The sequence below is a fragment of the Lissotriton vulgaris genome, unplaced genomic scaffold, assembly GCF_964263255.1.
Source record: "Lissotriton vulgaris unplaced genomic scaffold, aLisVul1.2 SCAFFOLD_2449, whole genome shotgun sequence".
NCBI classification, from domain to species: domain Eukaryota; kingdom Metazoa; phylum Chordata; class Amphibia; order Caudata; family Salamandridae; genus Lissotriton; species Lissotriton vulgaris.
The window spans coordinates 346,730-367,738 of NW_028242468.1; the positions used below are offsets into that span (position 1 = coordinate 346,730).

General features: G+C 47.7%; 1 long non-coding RNA gene across 1 annotated transcript; it reads left to right on the plus strand.

Moving 5' to 3' along the window:
* The first annotated feature begins 656 nt into the window (after window positions 1-656).
* On the plus strand, window positions 657-3,502 carry LOC147668957 (uncharacterized). The gene is made up of 3 exons (XR_015303770.1): window positions 657-759; window positions 1,501-1,638; window positions 3,437-3,502. It is a non-coding gene; the product is annotated as an uncharacterized LOC147668957 (long non-coding RNA).
* Window positions 3,503-21,009: the final 17,507 nt, after the last annotated feature.

Below are 21,009 nucleotides of genomic sequence, written 5' to 3' on the forward strand. Positions count from 1 at the left end.
TGCAGGGTTTGTGTGACGCATCATTGTCCTAAAGGTGACTGATTGATATTTTGTAGATTTCCCTCAGCCACTATTAGGATGTGTTCCAGCGCAGGAATGCCCTCCCTTGCGCCGGAACGCCCCCTGATGGCGCAGGGCTTTATAACGGGATGCATCTCCCAAATGCGTCACGTTGTTATAATATTATACGCCGCACCATGGCGCCCTTTTTTGTTTAGCTGCTGCGTCACAAAAGTCACGCAAGAACGGCGCAAAAGAGCCGCAAGGGCTTAAATCTGCCCCTTCCTTTGTAACCCTGACAATAAGAAAAATAGTGGCGGTGGATTGATAGTTTGACTATTTAAATGACTGGTAATGTAGCAGGCAACTGTTAGTGTTGTCACTGATCTGACTGAAATCACAATGGAGTTTGTCTGTCACTTTGCGTCTTGCCTGCGGACTGCTGCCTGCCAGTCCTAGGTGAACGTTTCAGTACTTTGTTTAGTGAGTTACGTGACTTTCGAAGTCACAGGTCCGCATATAAATGAAAAGTAACCATAATCAATATAATTTCGCAGAAATATTTTGTTATTGTTCTTTTGAAATGTTTGATTTGGTTGACATTGACAAGCAACAATCATCCATGTTTTCTGTTCTTTCTTTCATGTTGTACGTCAGCTCCCCCCAGGGGCGAGAGGAGGACACAGGAGCAGCAGGCGGCGGATGCTGTTCATCAACAGGGCCAGGATCGGGCAGGCGAGGGCTCCTCTGCTGGCCCCAGTAAGTTTTCATTTTAGACTAGTACCTATTTTTCCTAGCGTTCCTCATTTGACTTTTTTCAAAATTGTCTTTGCTCTTCTTGTAGACTGTATCTAAATTCTTATCCTGCCTCTACTATGACTCCCTGTGGTATTACTAGATTATTCTTATTAGTCTGTCTGTGTAGCTAACTAAGATTGCACGGTTGGCGAAACTCCCATGATTCTAGTCAGCAATAGCTCTATCAACTTAGTGCAGTCCTCTGGGATTGTCCATAATGTCTTTTGAAGTGTTCTATCTGGACTCATGCTTGCAAAAATTGCAAAACCTTTCGCTCAGTCACTCTAGTCTGGACCAAAAAACACAGATTGTATTTAAGTTTAAAAGCTTTATTAAAAGTAAACACATTTATTAAAATGAAGTCATAATAAAACTAAACGTTTAACTGATAATGGAAAAGTGGTTAGTGCTGACGATTAATTGAAGACATTTCTTGTGGTCGAGCCGAGCTCTCACCTGGTTTCAACTTGATCTTGTTGTTAGAAGTCCATCTTCTGTCTGTGTGGAGAAAAATGGTGCGTGTTAAAAAAACAGCCTTCATCAGTTGTGCCAAAAAGTGCAGCAAGACAACCTTCCCTGGAAAAAGGGACATTTTTTTTAACTTTAACGACAGTCACAAATTACATTGTTTTCACATGTCTTCATTCCTAGACCAAATACTAGTGACTGCTTTATTCTAACATTCTTAAATGTACTTTGTAGGTGGAACATCTGGTGGCGGGGCCAGTGTGGAGGTGGTGGTGCTCGACACCGAGGCGGAGGGCGAATCGGGCGATGCTTCAGGGGAGGAGGCGGCGGCGGCAGCTGTGAGAGTTGAGACGGTGGTGGTGGCGGCCAGAGGTAAGCTCTTATATATTCCTTACTTATTGAGATTGAAGACTAGCTGGGAAGGCAAGAATATGAGATGCATGGCTGGGTGAATGATGAAGCAATGATGGGTGGAAGGACAACAGCCTGGGTGGGTGACACAGAAACTGTATGTGTCCATATACCTGGATCATGCTACTATCTGACTCTTAGATAGCATATGTGTATCTAGAGCAGGGGTACTCCTAGTACGGCCCGCGGGCCGGTGGTGGCCCGGCAAGCCTTCGTTGGCGGTGCGCTGACCTTGCAGACAATCACTGCTCCCCCGGCCCCCACAGAGCAGAGGCTTTTTTGTATTTCACCTGTTAGCGCCCCTGCATCTCCACTCTGACAATCACTGCTCCCCCGGCCCCCACAGAGCAGAGTGGAGATGCAAGGCCACAAAGAGGTGAAATAGAACTAAGCCTCTGCTCTGTGGGGCCGGGCAAGCAGTGATTGTCAGGGTGGAGAAGCAGGGGCGCTAAAACAAACAAAGCCTCAATAATATGTTAATGGTCTTTTAAAGACCTGTTAAGTACTTTGGTGTTGTTGTCTGTGTGTGCGCGTTGAGGAAGCGGTCTCAACCCGGGCTGAAGGCTGACACAGATAGACACACACACAGTGAGATGACAGAGGGGGAGGGAGAGGGAGGGCAGGAGGGAGAGAGAGATGGAGGGAGGGCAGGAGGGAGAGCAGGAGGGAGAGAGATGTATGTAAATGCTGGGTCTGGTGGCTCAGTGGATGAGGGCATCTGCTGCAGGGACCTGTGTGCAACCTCATGGTCACAAGTTATCGTTTTGCTTTAGCCCCGCCCCCTCTGACTCCGCCCCCACCAGTGCGGCCCTCGGCCCCAAACTACACTGTAAATGTAGCCCCTGAGAGAAAGTTTGTGAGTACCCATGATCTAGAGAGAGTAGACGGTCAGTGGATGAACTAAGTGTAACTTTGAAGAGCATGTAACACTAACACTGCACCCGCACGTCCGTTCCAGTGTAGGAAAGGCAAGGAAAAGAACTTTTAATTTTGTCCAAATACTACCATAAATAGTAGCAGTAGTTTGTATTGCAAGCACTGCATAGATCCGGTTATTATGGTGGCCACTCCCTACCTCTCTTAATAAGTTTAGTAGTACTCAGTCATTCATGTGTGGATGTATCACTGGTCACTGAATAAAAAGCAAAGCACCTAAAGTCATCCCATATATAAGCAAAAACATCCCATGTGAAGTGATAGATAATCAGATTATTTATCTTCTTCAATTTTCCATTTCTAGTACTCATTTCCACTGTAGGGTGAAAGTTAAATTAATTAAGCAGTAGCCCTTGAGTTGTAACAGAGTATTCTCAGTGCCACCCGTACTAGAAAAGTAAGAGATTCACCACCTGCATGTACTGGACGGGTACAGTAACGCAACGGCAACGCAAGTCTAGGTCACTCCTCATGGCGTGCGTCTCTTTTTCTCGGGTGCAAGTTTACCGCGCTGGCATTATGCCGGCTTGCAGAAAATAACGTACCAATTTTCCAAAACAAGAGATAAGAAGAAGAATAAGACTGGTGTACTTTCATAGTCGACTCCAATGGAAGTCCACAGTGCTCGTAGAATTTGTTCCTTAAACTCCCACTAATGTTAGAGCAAGGATGAAGAAGTGTGAGGTTAGATAGATACTGGCCTCAATAGTTATGTAATGCGCTTGCAAGTTGCTAGTTGTACTGCAACACAAATTTCTGCTGAATGATTGAGTTAATCTAAAAGAGCATTGGTTACAGACTATGTCTTTCTTTCTTCATATAGGTTCTCCTTCCAAACGGACAAGGAGGAAGGAGCTGGCTAGAGCGGCCCGGCAACGGAGGATCGAGGCCACTGTTGCAGAATATCGGCGGCTGGTGGCCCTGGAGGACGTGGAAAGTGTGCAGTCGACAACTACAACAACGTCGTCTGCATCGGCCTCCGTGGCCCCACGGGCTGCCACCCAGCACAGTGGTCCACCCAGACAGAGCCGGGCTGCCAAAGGCAAACGCCACCACCGAGCAGCAAGGCCAACAGCTGCCTCTCACAGGCATTGCACCTGCAAGGCAGTGAAGGCACGCCTGCGCCGCACCACCCTGATGGTGTCCCGCCTTCAGCAGGAGCTCGCCTTGCTCCGCGAGGAGCATGATGCCCTGGCCCAAAAAGTGAACAGCATCCACCCATAGTGTCCCTTGCCCCTTTTTTAGAGACTTTTGGGGGGTGGGAATTGGGAGTTGGGTTTTTGGGGACTTTTGAAGGACAATCGTTGGGGTTAGGGAGGGTCTTGCGGGAGATTATTTTGTTAGGGATATAAATATACTTTTTCAAACTTTATCTGAGCATACCTGTTTTTTACTGCTTGCCTGGTGGGTGGGGGTTTAACGTTGACTGTTTTCCTGAAAGTTTAGTTCCATTTTCTTCCTTTAAGTGTAAATGCCCAAATGTTTTCAACACTAAGTGCCTCTCACAGACTCAGTGAAGTGAATCCAAGAGTCCTAGGACTTTAGTAGTACTACCTTCAGTCTCTCGTACTAATACTCCATTATACCCCCAAACCACCAAACGCTTATCTTACCTGTAATTTGTGTTTGAAAGTAGGGCTAGACCCAGGGCTGGCTCCACGGGAAACACCGAATAACGTTGGCAATCTTTGTCGGATAAAATTTCCTCATAGCGGTGGTACTATTGTTGTGACACAGTGGCAGTTGCATGCCTATGAAAAAAAAGAAAATGAAATCTGGTTTGTCCTCCTGAGCAATTCAACGGTACAACTGAGAATATAGCATGTGACAGAAGTACAGTAGAGCAGTGCCACATTGTAGCCTAACAAATGGTAAAGTATAACTACTAATTCGGTTGAAGTTCTTTCACATTAGCAATGGTTCTTTGTCAAGCTGAGTTAGAATATATCATCGACAACTGTGGAAAGAAAGAATGCGACAGTACAGGGCCTGTGTGGAATTATTGATAACGATATTCAACATAAGGTCTCTGTAGCCAGATACCCGAGAGCCTTGCTGGTCACTATAAATCCATTCACAACAACACTCAATGGGGTTGGTCTGGAAGGTGTCCGGTTTACTCCCCGTGATCCAGTCGATGCAAATATGGTTCCACCTCCAAATGTCACCAACACCCAGAAGTGTAAACACAGGGTGTTCGAGGCATTAGGCGGTGGAGAAAAATAACAAACTAAAATAAAAAATGTGGGATGGGTAAAGGTAGGGTCAGCAGGGAAAGGATACCTGTAACAGAAGACAAGACAGGCATCAGTGAAGTGCTGTCCTAACATACAAGAAGAAGGTATAGTAGATAGAAAAGGAGAAATTGCTTTTTTTCTAGGTGTCCCCTCACTCACCAGGGTTGCCCCTTGGTGACATGCTTCATCATTGGGGCCATCCCAGTCCTCTACGGCCTGGGGCGTGCTGCGACTTGCGAATTACGTAGGAGCACTTACAAATGACTATGTGTGGTGCAGATGTGATAGTGGAGTGGACTAAGTGATGTGTTAAGGGATCAATGTAGAAGCAGAGAGAGAGCCAAGAAATGCAGTCACAGTCAGAGAAAAAGGCAAGGGATACTGTATCTATGTGGTTGTAGTGGTCCTGTTGGAAGTGGTAAGTAAGTTGCCCGCAGATAAAAAATCCTCCTATTAGCGGCACTCCTCCATTGCAGCCGACGCTTCGTCCATCGATGTTGGTCACCAGAAGACACCCTGTCCACTGCCTGCCTGATGGCTGCTGAATTGTGGCTCGCTACTGTGAAGCCTGACTCCATCCTTTTTTCCCCATTGCAGAGACTGAAACCCGGCCTGTAATTATTCAACGAAAAACAGGAAGTGATATAATATTACAACACCACTGATAAATAAATATAAGGTATGTAGGCTGTGGAGTGCAAAAAGTCACAATTTGTTTTTCCTAGTAGACAGTACAATGTTTTTGAAAGTGCGTACTCTGAGTCACCTTTTGAAGGATAAATAAGTATGGGCAAATTAATGTAGCGGATCTTGCCCCTCAAGCTAGGTGTACTGTAAACTGTGTTTTAGAACAAAATTAGATCTTCCTAGCAGTGCTCCCACCCAGACCCTTACTAAAGCCAGTCGCAAAAATTTAGAAGACCCCCAATCAAATCTCAAAAAACGAGGCCTAGCAGAAAACTGGTGACAAAACTTACTTTGAAAGTAAAAGTAGGCCGAAGTACCCTAATTACCCATTACCCACCGTGGATTGCATTCAAACCACTTGCAAGCAACCAAGCAAAAGTAGCCATAGCCAGCATCGCTCCAAGACTCGAAATCCCCCCCACTCAAACACATGCAATAGAAATACTGCTAACCCTAACGAACCCTAAGTTAAGAATAGTGGCAAAGGCTTTCTTTAACTATGCCAAATCCCCCCTTTCCCACCATGGATTTTCTTCAAATGACTTGCAACCAAAATTACACATTCTCACGAGTGCTCTAAGACCCCAGAACTCAGTTTGAAAAATCTAGAACACCCCGAAACACATGCAATCCTGCTGCTAGGGCTAACCCTAACGAACCCTAAGTTACAAAAAGTGCCAAAACTAAAGGCTTTTCCGCGCGGATTTTGTCCCAACCACTTCTACCCGGTATTAGACCTTCCCAGGAATGCCCCAAGACCCGGCAACCCACCCGCCAAGAAGCGTAACACCCCCAAACAGGCCAAAAGCAAAATCTCATACTTGCAATATTTCTGGGCCTTCGGTCCAAACGCGCTGCGTAGCTAGGCCATAAGTCGGGGTTGGCACGACGGATTTCCTGAAAAGCAAATGCAATCAAGATTAGAGTGTCCCAGCAGTGCTCCCAGACCACGAAACTCACCCGCAAACAGACGGAACCCCCCCTAAGAGCACCTCAAAGGCAAGCAAGTCATCAAAAACACAAAAAAAATTCCGCCTGGGATTTGGTCCAAAACACTTTTATCCGGTATTAGAGCTTCCCAGCAATGGCCCCAGAGCCGTCAACCCAGGAGAAAACGAGTAGAAGACCCCCAAACAGCCAAAGAGCAAAAGTACAAAAATGGGGACTTAGTCACTTTTTCACAAATTTCCCAAATCACTCCGCGCGCGCTCTGCAGCTAGGCCCTAAGTCCCCTCAGCCACCATGGATTTGCTTCAAACCTCTTGCAAAGTAAAGTATATATAGCCAGCAGTGCTCCCAGACCACGAAACTCACCCACAAACACCAGGAAGCCCCCCAAACAGGCCCCCGAAAACGCTACATAGAGCAAAATGTCAGAAATAGCCCCAAAAAAAATCGGCCTGGATTTTGTCCCAACCACTTCTACCCGGTATTAGACCTTCCCAGGAATGCCCCAAGACCCGGCAACCCACCCGCCAAGAAGCATAACACCCCCAAACAGGCCAAAAGCAAAATCTCATACTTGCAATATTTCTGGGCCTTCGGTCCAAACGCGCTGCGTAGCTAGGCCATAAGTCGGGGTAGGCACGACGGATTTCCTGAAAAGCAAATGCAATCAAGATTAGAGTGTCCCAGCAGTGCTCCCAGACCACGAAACTCACCCACAAACACCAGGAAGCCCCCCAAACAGGCCCCCGAAAACGCTACATAGAGCAAAATGTCAGAAATAGCCCAAAAAAAAATCGGCCTGGATTTTGTCCCAACCACTTCTACCCGGTATTAGACCTTCCCAGGAATGCCCCAAGACCCGGCAACCCACCCGCCAAGAAGCATAACACCCCCAAACAGGCCAAAAGCAAAATCTCATACTTGCAATATTTCTGGGCCTTCGGTCCAAACGCGCTGCGTAGCTAGGCCATAAGTCGGGGTAGGCACGACGGATTTCCTGAAAAGCAAATGCAATCAAGATTAGAGTGTCCCAGCAGTGCTCCCAGACCACGAAACTCACCCACAAACACCAGGAAGCCCCCCAAACAGGCCCCCGAAAACGCTACATAGAGCAAAATGTCAGAAATAGCCCAAAAAAAAATCGGCCTGGATTTTGTCCCAACCACTTCTACCCGGTATTAGACCTTCCCAGGAATGCCCCAAGACCCGGCAACCCACCCGCCAAGAAGCATAACACCCCCAAACAGGCCAAAAGCAAAATCTCATACTTGCAATATTTCTGGGCCTTCGGTCCAAACGCGCTGCGTAGCTAGGCCATAAGTCGGGGTAGGCACGACGGATTTCCTGAAAAGCAAATGCAATCAAGATTAGAGTGTCCCAGCAGTGCTCCCAGACCACGAAACTCACCCACAAACACCAGGAAGCCCCCCAAACAGGCCCCCGAAAACGCTACATAGAGCAAAATGTCAGAAATAGCCCAAAAAAAAATCGGCCTGGATTTTGTCCCAACCACTTCTACCCGGTATTAGACCTTCCCAGGAATGCCCCAAGACCCGGCAACCCACCCGCCAAGAAGCATAACACCCCCAAACAGGCCAAAAGCAAAATCTCATACTTGCAATATTTCTGGGCCTTCGGTCCAAACGCGCTGCGTAGCTAGGCCATAAGTCGGGGTAGGCACGACGGATTTCCTGAAAAGCAAATGCAATCAAGATTAGAGTGTCCCAGCAGTGCTCCCAGACCACGAAACTCACCCACAAACACCAGGAAGCCCCCCAAACAGGCCCCCGAAAACGCTACATAGAGCAAAATGTCAGAAATAGCCCAAAAAAAAATCGGCCTGGATTTTGTCCCAACCACTTCTACCCGGTATTAGACCTTCCCAGGAATGCCCCAAGACCCGGCAACCCACCCGCCAAGAAGCATAACACCCCCAAACAGGCCAAAAGCAAAATCTCATACTTGCAATATTTCTGGGCCTTCGGTCCAAACGCGCTGCGTAGCTAGGCCATAAGTCGGGGTAGGCACGACGGATTTCCTGAAAAGCAAATGCAATCAAGATTAGAGTGTCCCAGCAGTGCTCCCAGACCACGAAACTCACCCACAAACACCAGGAAGCCCCCCTAAGAGCACCTCAAAGGCAAGCAAGTCATCAAAAACACAAAAAATTTTCCGCCTCGGATTTGGCACAAAGCACTTTTAGTGCTTCCCAGCAATGGCCCCAGACCCGTCAACTCACCTGCAAAGAGGTAGAACAACACCCCCACAAGTGCTGAGTCTTTCTTCATTGGGCGTAAACCAGCCCTCTGCTTTGATGGAAATAGGAGTCTGGAGGAGGAGGATAGAGGAGCATGTTCTTCTGAACTTGTGAACCTGAGGAATGCAGACTGCGGCACCTTCAAATAAATTAGCAAACAAGTGAAGACAGTTCTGCTGATGGGCTTGTTTTTGTGATTATCTGATTAAAGTTTGAATTATATTAACTGTGCACAACAAAGAAAGACAGACACACAGGAATAAAAGTGAATAAGGATGAAAAAGAAAGTTATTGATTCATTGTCTCATTTTCAGGGCTCGAAGTCGGTATCACGGTCCAGGAATAAGAATAAGGCTTCGTCATCATACTCTGCGAATTCAGCCAGGGTGAGGTCAGTGCCACCTGACAGAGTAGAAATTCCCTCATCTATGGTGCTGGCCACCTCCTCTTCATCCGGCACGCTCTCTCGTACTCTTATATCTGGTGGTATGAGGTGCTGATTCATCTTGATCATTGTTAACCTCTCCACATTTTTGGGCGAGAGGCGGCTCCGTTTGGGAGTTACAATCCCACCAGCCGCACTGAAAACCCGTTCAGAAGACACACTTGCGAGTGGGCAAGACAAGTAGTTTAAAGCCAGGTTGGTGAGCTGTGGCCACAATTCTTTTTTCCCATGCCAATACGCCAATGGGTCAGAATTAACATAGACCTCTGTGGAGTCATTCAGATAGTCCTTCACCATCGACTCAAGGTCCTCCTCCAAGGTTCCTCCACTTTGCGTAGCTCTTGCTGTGCCTCTGACCTTTTGAGAACCAAACCCACGCAGAGCTAGCCAATCCTCTTCAGCCTCCAATGTTTCTGTTGTCTTTCGTGCAGATGATCCGGTTGCCGGTGTCTTTAACGGCTGAGAGGTCACTTGTGCCACAGCCACAGGTGCAGAAGTGGATTGTTTTGACTGGGGATGGCCTGCTGATGTACTGCCATTTCCTTCAATTTCCAGCCGTTCTGTTTCAAACTTCTTGGCTGACAAGGCTAGCCAACGTTTGTACTTTGTAACATCTTCATCAGCAAAAGGAAAGAATGCTCTGCCTGCCAGCGCCTTTTTGTAGCGTGGATCCAGAATAGTAGCACAAATGTAATGCTGTTCTGAGTGGATCTTTTGAAGACGTTCATCACCTTGTAGGAGGTCTAATAATTGCTCAGCCAGAAGCAAAGAGTCTTTCTTTTTGTCATCTTTTCGAAACACAGAACACACCTCCTTCAGTTGGTCCTCCAGCATGTACAACAATGGGATAGCTTTTCCCAAATTAGAGTCCTCCTTGCTGACTGCACGTGTGAAGACCTCAAAAGGACGAAGCATGCGTGTTAGGCTTTCAACTATGTTCCATTGCGGCCCACCCATCCTCAGCTCCTCTATACCCTCTTTCAAGAAATATTGATCGAGTTGCGTATACTGCTCATACAGACGCTCAAGCATGTAGAAGGTTGAGTTCCAACGTGTTACCACCTCCTGGATGAGTGCTTTCACTGGCATTTGACATTGATATAGCATGCTCCTCAGCTGCTTGCGGGCCTTAAAAGAATGCCTGAAATGCTTGCAAATTTTTCGGCAGTTCTCCAATACACTGTACGCTGCACTGCGTTTATTACCCAAGAATTTTTGGACAACCAGGTTTATACAGTGCGCCAAACACGGCACTCTGAAATAGTAACCGTCCCTCATGGCCTTAACTATATTGGAGCCATTGTCCGTGGAAACATAACCAACCTTGCGTTTTAGTGGGGACAGACAGTTAAGGACCTTTGTGTTAAAGACATCCAAAATGTTTTCTGCTGTGTGACGTTTCTCCAAACCAAACATGGCTAGTGTTGCATGTTTCCGAGCACCTTTAAAAACAATGTTAGTGTCAACACCTGAGTTTAGCTTTGCTTTAGCCCCTGAAAAAGAGACCCAGTGTGCAGTGATGCACATGTAATCAGCGCCTGCGCCACTGGTCCACATGTCTGTTGTCAGATGTATAGTGTCAACAGCACTCTTCTGCAAAGCTGCCCCAATCACCTTCAGAACATCTTCATGTAGTGCTGGAACCGCAACTCGGGCAAAATAGAACCGGCTAGGAACCTTCCATTTAGGGCAGAGCGCTGTCACTAATTCTAGAAAACCAACCCCTTCTACAAAAGAAAAAGGGAGAAGGTCCAGAGCTAGCATTTTAGCCAGCTTAGTGTTATACAGACGGGTCATTGGGTGGTTGCGTTCATATTGCGCTTCTGTAAACAACATCTTTTTAATGTTGCCCTGGACCAATGATTTACGGGATGATGATGATCTCTTCGACCCAGTTACGCTCGCTGATGAACTTTTCCGCATTGATGTCTCACTCTCTCCCACACTCTTAGTGTGGCTCCCATGGGGTGTGCTGCTGACATGGGAACTGGGTGTAAGTGAAGTGTTTGAATCGTCTTCTTCTACCTCCTCGTCATCAGCAGATGACAAATCAACGTTTTCATTACGTGCAATTCCGGCTTTCTTGATCGCCTCTAGGTGCGGAAACCATTGGACAGGGTGCCTTCTCTCAAGATGACCTCTCTGGCCTCCGGTACCATAGTTAGAACCAAGCTTACCACGACTAAATCGAAGCTTACAAAGGCTACAAATGGCTACGTTTTCCTTTTTTGGGCAAACACTAAAGAAGTCCCAAACTGGAGACTTGAAATGTCTTCGGGGGCCGGAGGAGGCGGCGATACTGGTGGTGGTGGTCCTGCTGCTAATGACAGATGAAGTGGAGGATGTGGATTGCCGAACTTCAGTACGTTTTGCACTTTCACCACCACGAATTGAGGTCGAGGACGAGGTGGGTACCTTCTTGCGAAGAAATATGGAAGCGGTAGGTTTTGGTGTACTACTTAACTCCAAATCTAATGATTCCATTTCCATTGCCTCCTCGCCGACATCATCATCACGCTCAGCAGCTTCTCGGGATAGGGTCAAAATGTCTCTTTGCTGCATGCCCGGTGGGGCTGCAGTGACCTTTGTGATGACTGGCTCGTCGTCATCGTGAGAGGCTTCATCACCAGCAGTATCTGTCACTTCTTGTTGAGCCTCATCACACTCCATAGGTTTGAGTTTTTGGACGACCTTCCTTTTACGCTTAGGTGCCGGTGTCAGATCATGGTGTGCCTCTGCCTCACTGTCAGACCGCAGTTGTGGTTCCCAAGACAGATCACTTGCACCAGAACGAGGTGGGCTTGAAGAAGATGTAGACACCCCCCTTGATCTTTTCCTTGCTAGGGATGTGGAAGACAATGAATGATCATCAGGAGGAGTGGCTTCCAATGATACCTCAGCTTCAATGTCGATTTCCAAATGTGCCCCTACTTCGGGAGGAACAACTATTGTGGGCACTTGTGAACCTCCATGCACCTTTGCTTGCGCATCTCCTTTTGCTGCCTCTCCTTCCACATGTACTTGGGCGTGTACTTGCACATGGTGTTGTTGCGGCTGTGGTTGTTCAACACTTGTCAGATGAGTTACAACAACCTGTGTTGATTCAGGGACATTGCTGCTACTTTCTTGCGATGAGCCAACATCACTGGTCGATGGTGATTGGAGAAGTACACTGACTGCCTCTGAAGCACTCAAGGGCTTTGACTTAAGTTGGCGTGGTGGTGGAGGCACTGAACCCAATGGAGCAGGGGTGCTGCTCTCAGCTTGGTCCCCAGCAGATCCTGCTGCTGCAGGCGTACTTTTTTTTTTGCTCCCAAAAAAAGTGGCGGGTGGCACACCAGCCTCCTTGGTAACTTGCTTCTTCTGCTCCTTACTAGCAACTTTCTTGCTAGAGGAGCTACGGAGAACTTTCTTTGGGGCCATCTTCTTCAGAGCAGGTCAGACAGCAGGCCGCAGTTGCACGAATTGTAGAGTTGTCTGAGGCCAGACGTGACGTCGCGTGACGTTATGCTGCACACACACACCGCTGCAGGACTTCTTCCTGGCACTGGTGGTTCTCTTGAGTCTTGTGCACCTAAAAAAAATGGAAGACAGAGGAACATCAGTTCAGTTATAGAGCACAAAAAAATCGAAAAACACTGCAAAATCAGCACAATCCCAATCCATCCATGCCCTCCATAATGTTTAAATTCAAGACAACCCACAGAAAGACTAGGCCCATGCAAGACTCACTACCCCTGGGCATAAATAAAGGTTGAAAAGTAGGCAAAATGGTTGGAGGCCTAACAACAAAGCCTGCATTTAAAATGGCCACTTGCCTGCCAGCACATGGCCAGTGCCTGTAGCTGCACTCAAAATGGCCACCGGCCACATGGCATGTCCCTCCCCATGAACAACCCCAAAAATCGAAAAACACTGCAAAATCAGCACAATCCCATTCCATCCATGGCCTCCATGATGTTTAGATTCAAGACAGCCCACAGAAAGACTAGGCCCATGCTAGACTCAAATACCCCTGGTGAAAAGGCCACAAGTACAGGCCCAAAAATCGAAAAACACTGCAAAATCAGCACAATGCCATTCCATCCATGGCCTCCATGATGTTTAAATTCAAGACAGCCCACAGAAAGACTAGGCCCATGCACCACTCACTACCCCTGGTCAAGGCCCCAACAACAGGTCAAAAATCGAAAAACACAAAATTTTACAACAAAAAAAAATCGAAAAACACAGAAAAATCAGTACAATCCCATTCCATCCATGGCCTCCATGATGTTTAAATTCAAGACAGCCCACAGAAAGACTAGGCCCATGCTAGACTCAAATACCCCTGGTGAAAAGGCCACAAGTACAGGCCCAAAAATCGAAAAACACTGCAAAATCAGCACAATCCCATTCAATCCATGGCCTCCATGATGTTTAAATTCAAGACAACCCACAGAAATACTAGGCCCAGGCAAGACTCACTACCCCTGGGCATAAATAAAGGTTGAAAAGTAGGCAAAATGGTTGGAGGCCTAACAACAAAGCCTGCATTCAAAATGGCCACTTGCCTGCCAGCACATGGCCAGTGCCTGTAGCTGCACTCAAAATGGCCACCAGCCACATGGCATGTCCCTCCCCATGAACACCCCCAAAAATCGAAAAACACTGCAAAATCAGCACAATCCCATTCAATCCATGGCCTCCATGATGTTTAAATTCAAGACAACCCACAGAAAGACTAGGCCCATGCTAGACTCAAATACCCCTGGTGAAAAGGCCACAAGTACAGGCCCAAAAATCGAAAAACACTGCAAAATCAGCACAATCCTATTCCATCCATGGCCTCCATGATGTTTAAATTCAAGACAGCCCACAGAAAGACTAGGCCCATGCTAGACTCAAATACCCCTGGTGAAAAGGCCACAAGTACAGGCCCAAAAATCGAAAAACACTGCAAAATCAGCACAATCCTATTCCATCCATGGCCTCCATGATGTTTAAATTCAAGACAGCCCACAGAAAGACTAGGCCCATGCTAGACTCAAATACCCCTGGTGAAAAGGCCACAAGTACAGGCCCAAAAATCGAAAAACACTGCAAAATCAGCACAATCCCATTCAATCCATGGCCTCCATGATGTTTAAATTCAAGACAACCCACAGAAATACTAGGCCCATGCAAGACTCACTACCCCTGGGCATAAATAAAGGTTGAAAAGTAGGCAAAATGGTTGGAGGCCTAACAACAAAGCCTGCATTCAAAATGGCCACTTGCCTGCCAGCACATGGCCAGTGCCTGTAGCTGCACTCAAAATGGCCACCAGCCACATGGCATGTCCCTCCCCATGAACACCCCCAAAAATCGAAAAACACTGCAAAATCAGCACAATCCCATTCAATCCATGGCCTCCATGATGTTTAAATTCAAGACAACCCACAGAAAGACTAGGCCCATGCTAGACTCAAATACCCCTGGTGAAAAGGCCACAAGTACAGGCCCAAAAATCGAAAAACACTGCAAAATCAGCACAATCCCATTCCATCCATGGCCTCCATGATGTTTAAATTCAAGACAACCCACAGAAATACTAGGCCCATGCAAGACTCACTACCCCTGGGCATAAATAAAGGTTGAAAAGTAGGCAAAATGGTTGGAGGCCTAACAACAAAGCCTGCATTCAAAATGGCCACTTGCCTGCCAGCACATGGCCAGTGCCTGTAGCTGCACTCAAAATGGCCACCAGCCACATGGCATGTCCCTCCCCATGAACACCCCCAAAAATCGAAAAACACTGCAAAATCAGCACAATCCCATTCAATCCATGGCCTCCATGATGTTTAAATTCAAGACAACCCACAGAAAGACTAGGCCCATGCTAGACTCAAATACCCCTGGTGAAAAGGCCACAAGTACAGGCCCAAAAATCGAAAAACACTGCAAAATCAGCACAATCCTATTCCATCCATGGCCTCCATGATGTTTAAATTCAAGACAGCCCACAGAAAGACTAGGCCCATGCTAGACTCAAATACCCCTGGTGAAAAGGCCACAAGTACAGGCCCAAAAATCGAAAAACACTGCAAAATCAGCACAATCCCATTCAATCCATGGCCTCCATGATGTTTAAATTCAAGACAACCCACAGAAATACTAGGCCCATGCAAGACTCACTACCCCTGGGCATAAATAAAGGTTGAAAAGTAGGCAAAATGGTTGGAGGCCTAACAACAAAGCCTGCATTCAAAATGGCCACTTGCCTGCCAGCACATGGCCAGTGCCTGTAGCTGCACTCAAAATGGCCACCAGCCACATGGCATGTCCCTCCCCATGAACACCCCCAAAAATCGAAAAACACTGCAAAATCAGCACAATCCCATTCCATCCATGGCCTCCATGATGTTTAAATTCAAGACAGCCCACAGAAAGACTAGGCCCATGCACCACTCACTACCCCTGGTCAAGGCCCCAACAACAGGTCAAAAATCGAAAAACACAAAATTTTACAAAAAAAAATAATCGAAAAACACAGAAAAATCAGCACAATCCCAATTCATCTATGGCCTCCATGATGTTTAAGTTCAAGACAACCCACAGAAAGAATCAGTCCACCCACCACTGAGTACCCCTGGGCAAAAGGCCCCAAAACAGCCCAAAAATCGAAAATCCCAAATTTTTAGTTGCAGCAACTGTAATGCCCCAAACAAACTTACTTGTAAAATTTCTAATCCAACAGTGATCCAAAGAAAGTCAAAAAGGCCTCAAATCCAAAGATCCAGCAGCATCCACAAAAAGTAATCCTTCCAGGTCCACATCCAAATGAAAAGTGACCAGGAGATGGACAAAGCACTGGGAGGAGCCTGCTGAACAGGAACAGGAAGTTGAAGACTATGGGGCACTTCCTTCCTCCCACCCCCCCTGCCCCCTCCCCAAAATGGACTCCTCGCTAAAAAAGTGCAGGCAAATGTCAAACTAAGGAGTTATTCACATAAAAATCATCATTTCTAGAAGGTTTATGCTGCTTGCTGGTGGATTTCTTGTGCAGAATTGCAAATTTATATTTTCGCTCGCCGCATCTCAAATCTCGCAAATTGCGAAGTACCGCGAGACGTGATCTCGCCGTACTCGCGTTGACAAACTATCGCTGGCAAGCCGCGATGACGTAATCGCGCTCGCCAATTCCCGCGGGATCACACAGCAAGATCCAAAATGGCGCAGCACTCGCAAACTATCGAAAAAAACAACTCGGCAAACGATGATAAACGCCGCGCGCCGCAAAAATTGTATCACCAACGCCGCGCGCCGCCAAAAAAATCCGCTGCGTGCGAATTTGCGGATTTTGCGGGAAATCCGCAAATCTCGCGGATTGCGGATTTCCCGAAAATCCGCAAAATCCGCGAGCGGAGCGGATTTTCCGCCCACGCTTAGTTTTTAGACTCTTCTTAAAGGAGCAGAGGGTCGGTGCAGTTTTTAGATAAAGAGGTAAAGTATTCCAAGATTTCGCTGCTCTCACTGAAATCGATTGACCGCCAAGTCTGCAGTATTTGAATTTGGGGACAGCCATTAGGCACAAATTGGCCGAGCGCAAAGGGCGATTGGGAATGTACAGGGAGAACCTATTTCTCAAGTAGACAGGCCCAGTGTGATGAATGGCTCGATACGCCAGCACTAGGATTTTAAACAAAATCCTGTGGGCAACAGGAAGCCAGTGCAACGCGCGGAGCAGAGGTCGAGCACTGGAACGCCTTGGGACGTTGAACAGGAGTCTGGCAGCGGCGTTCTGAATAACCTGAAGGCGGTGAATCAGGTAAGCCGGTAGGCCAGAGAACAGTCCATTAGCGTAGTCTAACCGAGAGAGTATCAATGCCCGAATAACAGTCTCTTTAGCTTCTTTTGGTAATAGAGGGAAAAACCTGCGCACAGTTTTTAGGGTGAAAAAACAGACTCCAGTGACTTTGTTTATATGGTCTTCAAACTTAAGATTCTTACCGAACCAAACCCCCAAATTCTTCACTGGGCCCGACGCAGCTTTTGGAGGGGGTAGGTCGGTAGGCCAAAGACGGTCACTAAAGTCCTCAGGGAAAGAGCCATATAACAAGATCTCGGATTTGCTTTCGTTACATTTTAACTGGGCATTAGCTAACCATTGGAAGACAGAAGATAGGCAAAATTGGGCCGCCGACGTATCTAAGTTGTCTTTGGGCCAGGTAAACAACAATTGCGTATCGTCGGCGTACGCCATAATTTTTGCCCCTAACTGTTCAGCCAGGTAGATCAGAGGGGTAAGATAAATATTGAAAAGCAAAGGGCTTAACATAGACCCCTGAGGGACACCAGTAGAAAGCAATTTAGGAGTGGAAGCAAAGGGGGGCAACCAAACTTGTTGCGTGCGGTTATTTAAAAAAGAGGTCAACCAGTCAAATACGGAGCCAGTAATACCTATATCGGCTAGTCTGGAGAGTAGAAGAGAGTGGGGCACCGTATCGAAGGCGGCAGAGAGGTCCAATAAAATCAGAACCGCTCTGCCGCCCCCGTCAAGACACTCCCGAATAGCCTCCGAAATTTCGACTAAAGCCGTCTCTGTACTGTAGGCTGCCCTAAAGCCAGACTGAGCTGGATGAAGGGCCTCCGTAGATTCCACAAATCTCTCTAGATGACTAAAAACAATCTTTTCGCATACTTTTGCAAGCGCTGGCAGCAAAGATATTGGTCGAAAATTGGACGGGGTGGCCGGGTCAAGTCCATTTTTTTTTAATAGTGGAAGCAGTTTTGCTTGTTTCCAGCAATCCGGAACAGTAGCTGAGTGGAGCGAGAGGTTAATAATTTGGGTTACCTCATTTCCTACCGATTCCGCAAAACCCGCAAGTACTCTGGCCGGGCATGGGTCAGAGGGGGATCCGGATTTTAAGGCAGCAACAATGGCAGTGATATCCGAATCTAGTTGAGGGGTAAAGTTGGCCAATTGGGCAGTGCGACTGGGCATTATAGGAAGCGAAGTTGTCAAAAGAGAGGAGGGGCCATTACATACATTTTGCAAGTCCACCTGAATTTTGGCAATTTTTTCAACGAAGAACTCAGAAAGTTCTTCGCACCATTCTTCTGATGCGGACAGCAAAGGTTTTGAGGCACAGGGGGATACAAAGCTATTGACAATCGCAAATATTTCCTTGCTATTGTTGTTAGCTTTGCTGATGCGCCCAGCGTAGTAGCTACTTTTGGCAGATCTAATGGCTGCATAATACTTTTTCTGTGCCGTCCGTAGATCTTTTTTCGCCTCAGGCAAGTAGGCTAATCTCCATAACCTTTCCAGCTTTTTACAGCCTGATTTAAGGTCTCGGAGAGCGGGACAAAACCAAGGTTTAGAAGGGGTAGCACGAAGTCTACAGACCCGGCTGCTCTTAATTGTTGCAACAGTCGCACGCTCCACCCATAGATTAAATGCGCTAGCTGCAGCGTCAATGTCAGGAGGGAGCGATGGGCGAGAAGCAGCAAGACCCGCTGAAAGCCATGTCATATAGCCATGTCTGAACTGGGGTGACAGAAAGGGCTAAAGAACGGTGATGGATTAAACTCAGATCTTTTGACTGGGTGTGAGTGTTTGATTGATTCCGATGCTCCGTCCATCACCACCCCCTTTTGTACCGCTTTTGGCTGCCATAAGTGTGGCAGGGTATGCTCAGACGTGAGTCCCTTGCTCACTTTGCCACTGGATTCTAGAAGTTGGGCTGAAGACAGCTGGAATGCCAGAAACTGGTCCTCAGAAGCTCGTTTACAGTCCAGGGAAGACATGGCTTGGCAGTTTGGGCTGGACTGTTCCCATGAGGCACAGGGTCAGACTGATATGCATATAGCCATGTCTGAACTGGGGTGGCAGAGTGGGCTAAAGAAAGGTGATGGATTAAACCCAGATCTTTTGACTGGGTGTGAGTGTTTGATTGATTCCGATGCTCCGTCCATCACCACCCCCTTTTGTACCGCTTTTGGACACCATAACTGTGGCAGGGTATGCTCAGACATGAGTCCCTTGCTCACTTTGCCACTGGATTCAAGCAAGCCGGGCTGAAGACGGCTGGAATGCCAGAAACCGGTCCTCGGAAGCTTGTTTCCGGTCCAGGGAAGACATGGCTTGGCAGTTCGGGCTGGACTGTTCCCATGAGGCACAGTGTCACACTGATTTGCATATAGCCATGTCTGATCTGGGGTGGCAGAGTGGGCTAAAGAACGGTGATGGATTAAACCCAGATCTTTTGACTGGGTGTAAGTGTTTGATTGATTCCGATGCTCCGTCCATCACCACCCCCTTTTGTACCGCTTTTGGCCACCATAAGTGAGGCAGGGTATGCTCAGACGTGAGTCCCTTGCTCACTTTGACACTGGATTCAAGCAAGCCGGGCTGAAGATGGCTGGAATGCCAGAAACCGGACCTCAGAAGCTTGTTTCCGGTCCAGGGAAGACGTGTCTTGGCAGTTCAGGCTGGACTGTTCCCATGAGGCACAGGGTCAGACTGATTTGCATATAGCCATGTCTGAACTGGGGTGGCAGAGTGGGCTAAAGAACGGTGATGGATTAAACCCAGATCTTTTGACTGGGTGTGAGTGTTTGATTGATTCCGATGCTCCGTCCATCACCACCCCCTTTTGTACCGCTTTTGGCCGCCATAAGTGTGGCAGGGTATGCTCAGACGTGAGTCCCTTGCTCACTTTGACACTGGATTCAAGCAAGCCGGGCTGAAGACGGCTGGAATGCCAGAAACCGGTCCTATGAAACTTGTTTCTGGTCCAGGGAAGACATGGCTTGGCAGTTCGGGCTGGACTGTTCCCATGAGGCACAGGGTCAGACTGATTTGCATATAGCCATGTCTGAACTGGGGTGGCAGAGTGGGCTAAAGAACCGTGATGGATTAAACCCAGATCTTACGACTGGGTGTGAGTGTTTGATTGACTCCGATGCTCCGTCCATCACCACCCCCTTTTGTACCGCTTTTGGCCGCCATAAGTGTGGCAGGGTATGCTCAGACGTGAGCCCTTTGCTCACTTTGCCACTAGATTCAAGCAAGCCGGGCTGAAGACGGCTGGAATGCCAGAAACCGGTCCTCGGAAGCTTGTTTCCAGTCCAGGGAAGACATGGCTTGGCAGTTCGGGCTGGACTGTTCCCATGAGGCACAGGGTCAGACTGATAAGCATATAGCCATGTCTGAACTGGGGTGGCAGAGTGGGCTAAAGAAAGGTGATGGATTAAACCCAGATCTTTTGACTGGGTGTGAGTGTTTGATTGATTCCGATGCTCCGTCCATCACCACCCCCTTTTGTACCGCTTTTGGCCACCATAACTTTGGCAGGGTATGCTCAGACATGAGTCCCTTGCTCACTTTGCCACTGGATTCAAGCAAGCCGGGCTGAAGACGGCTGGAATGCCAGAAACCGGTCCTCGGAAGCTTGTTTCCGTTCCAGGGAAGACATGGCTTGGCAGTTCGGGCTGGACTGTTCCCATGAGGCACAGTGTCAGACTGATTTGTATATAGCCATGTCTGATCTGGGGTGGCAGAGTGGGCTAAAGAACGGTGATGGATTAAACCCAGATATTTTGACTGGGTGTGAGTGTTTGATTGATTCCGATGCTCCGTCCATCACCACCCCCCTTTGTATCGCTTTTGGCCACCATAAGTGAGGCAGGGTATGCTCAGACGTGCGTCCCTTGCTCACTTTGCCACTGGATTCAAGCAAGCCGGGCTGAAGACGGCTGGAATGCCAGAAACCGGTCCTCGGAAGCTTGTTTCCGGTCCAGGGTTCCTATTGGCTACTCCCAGACCCCCTAAACAGCCGATTCAGCGCTGCAGCGGG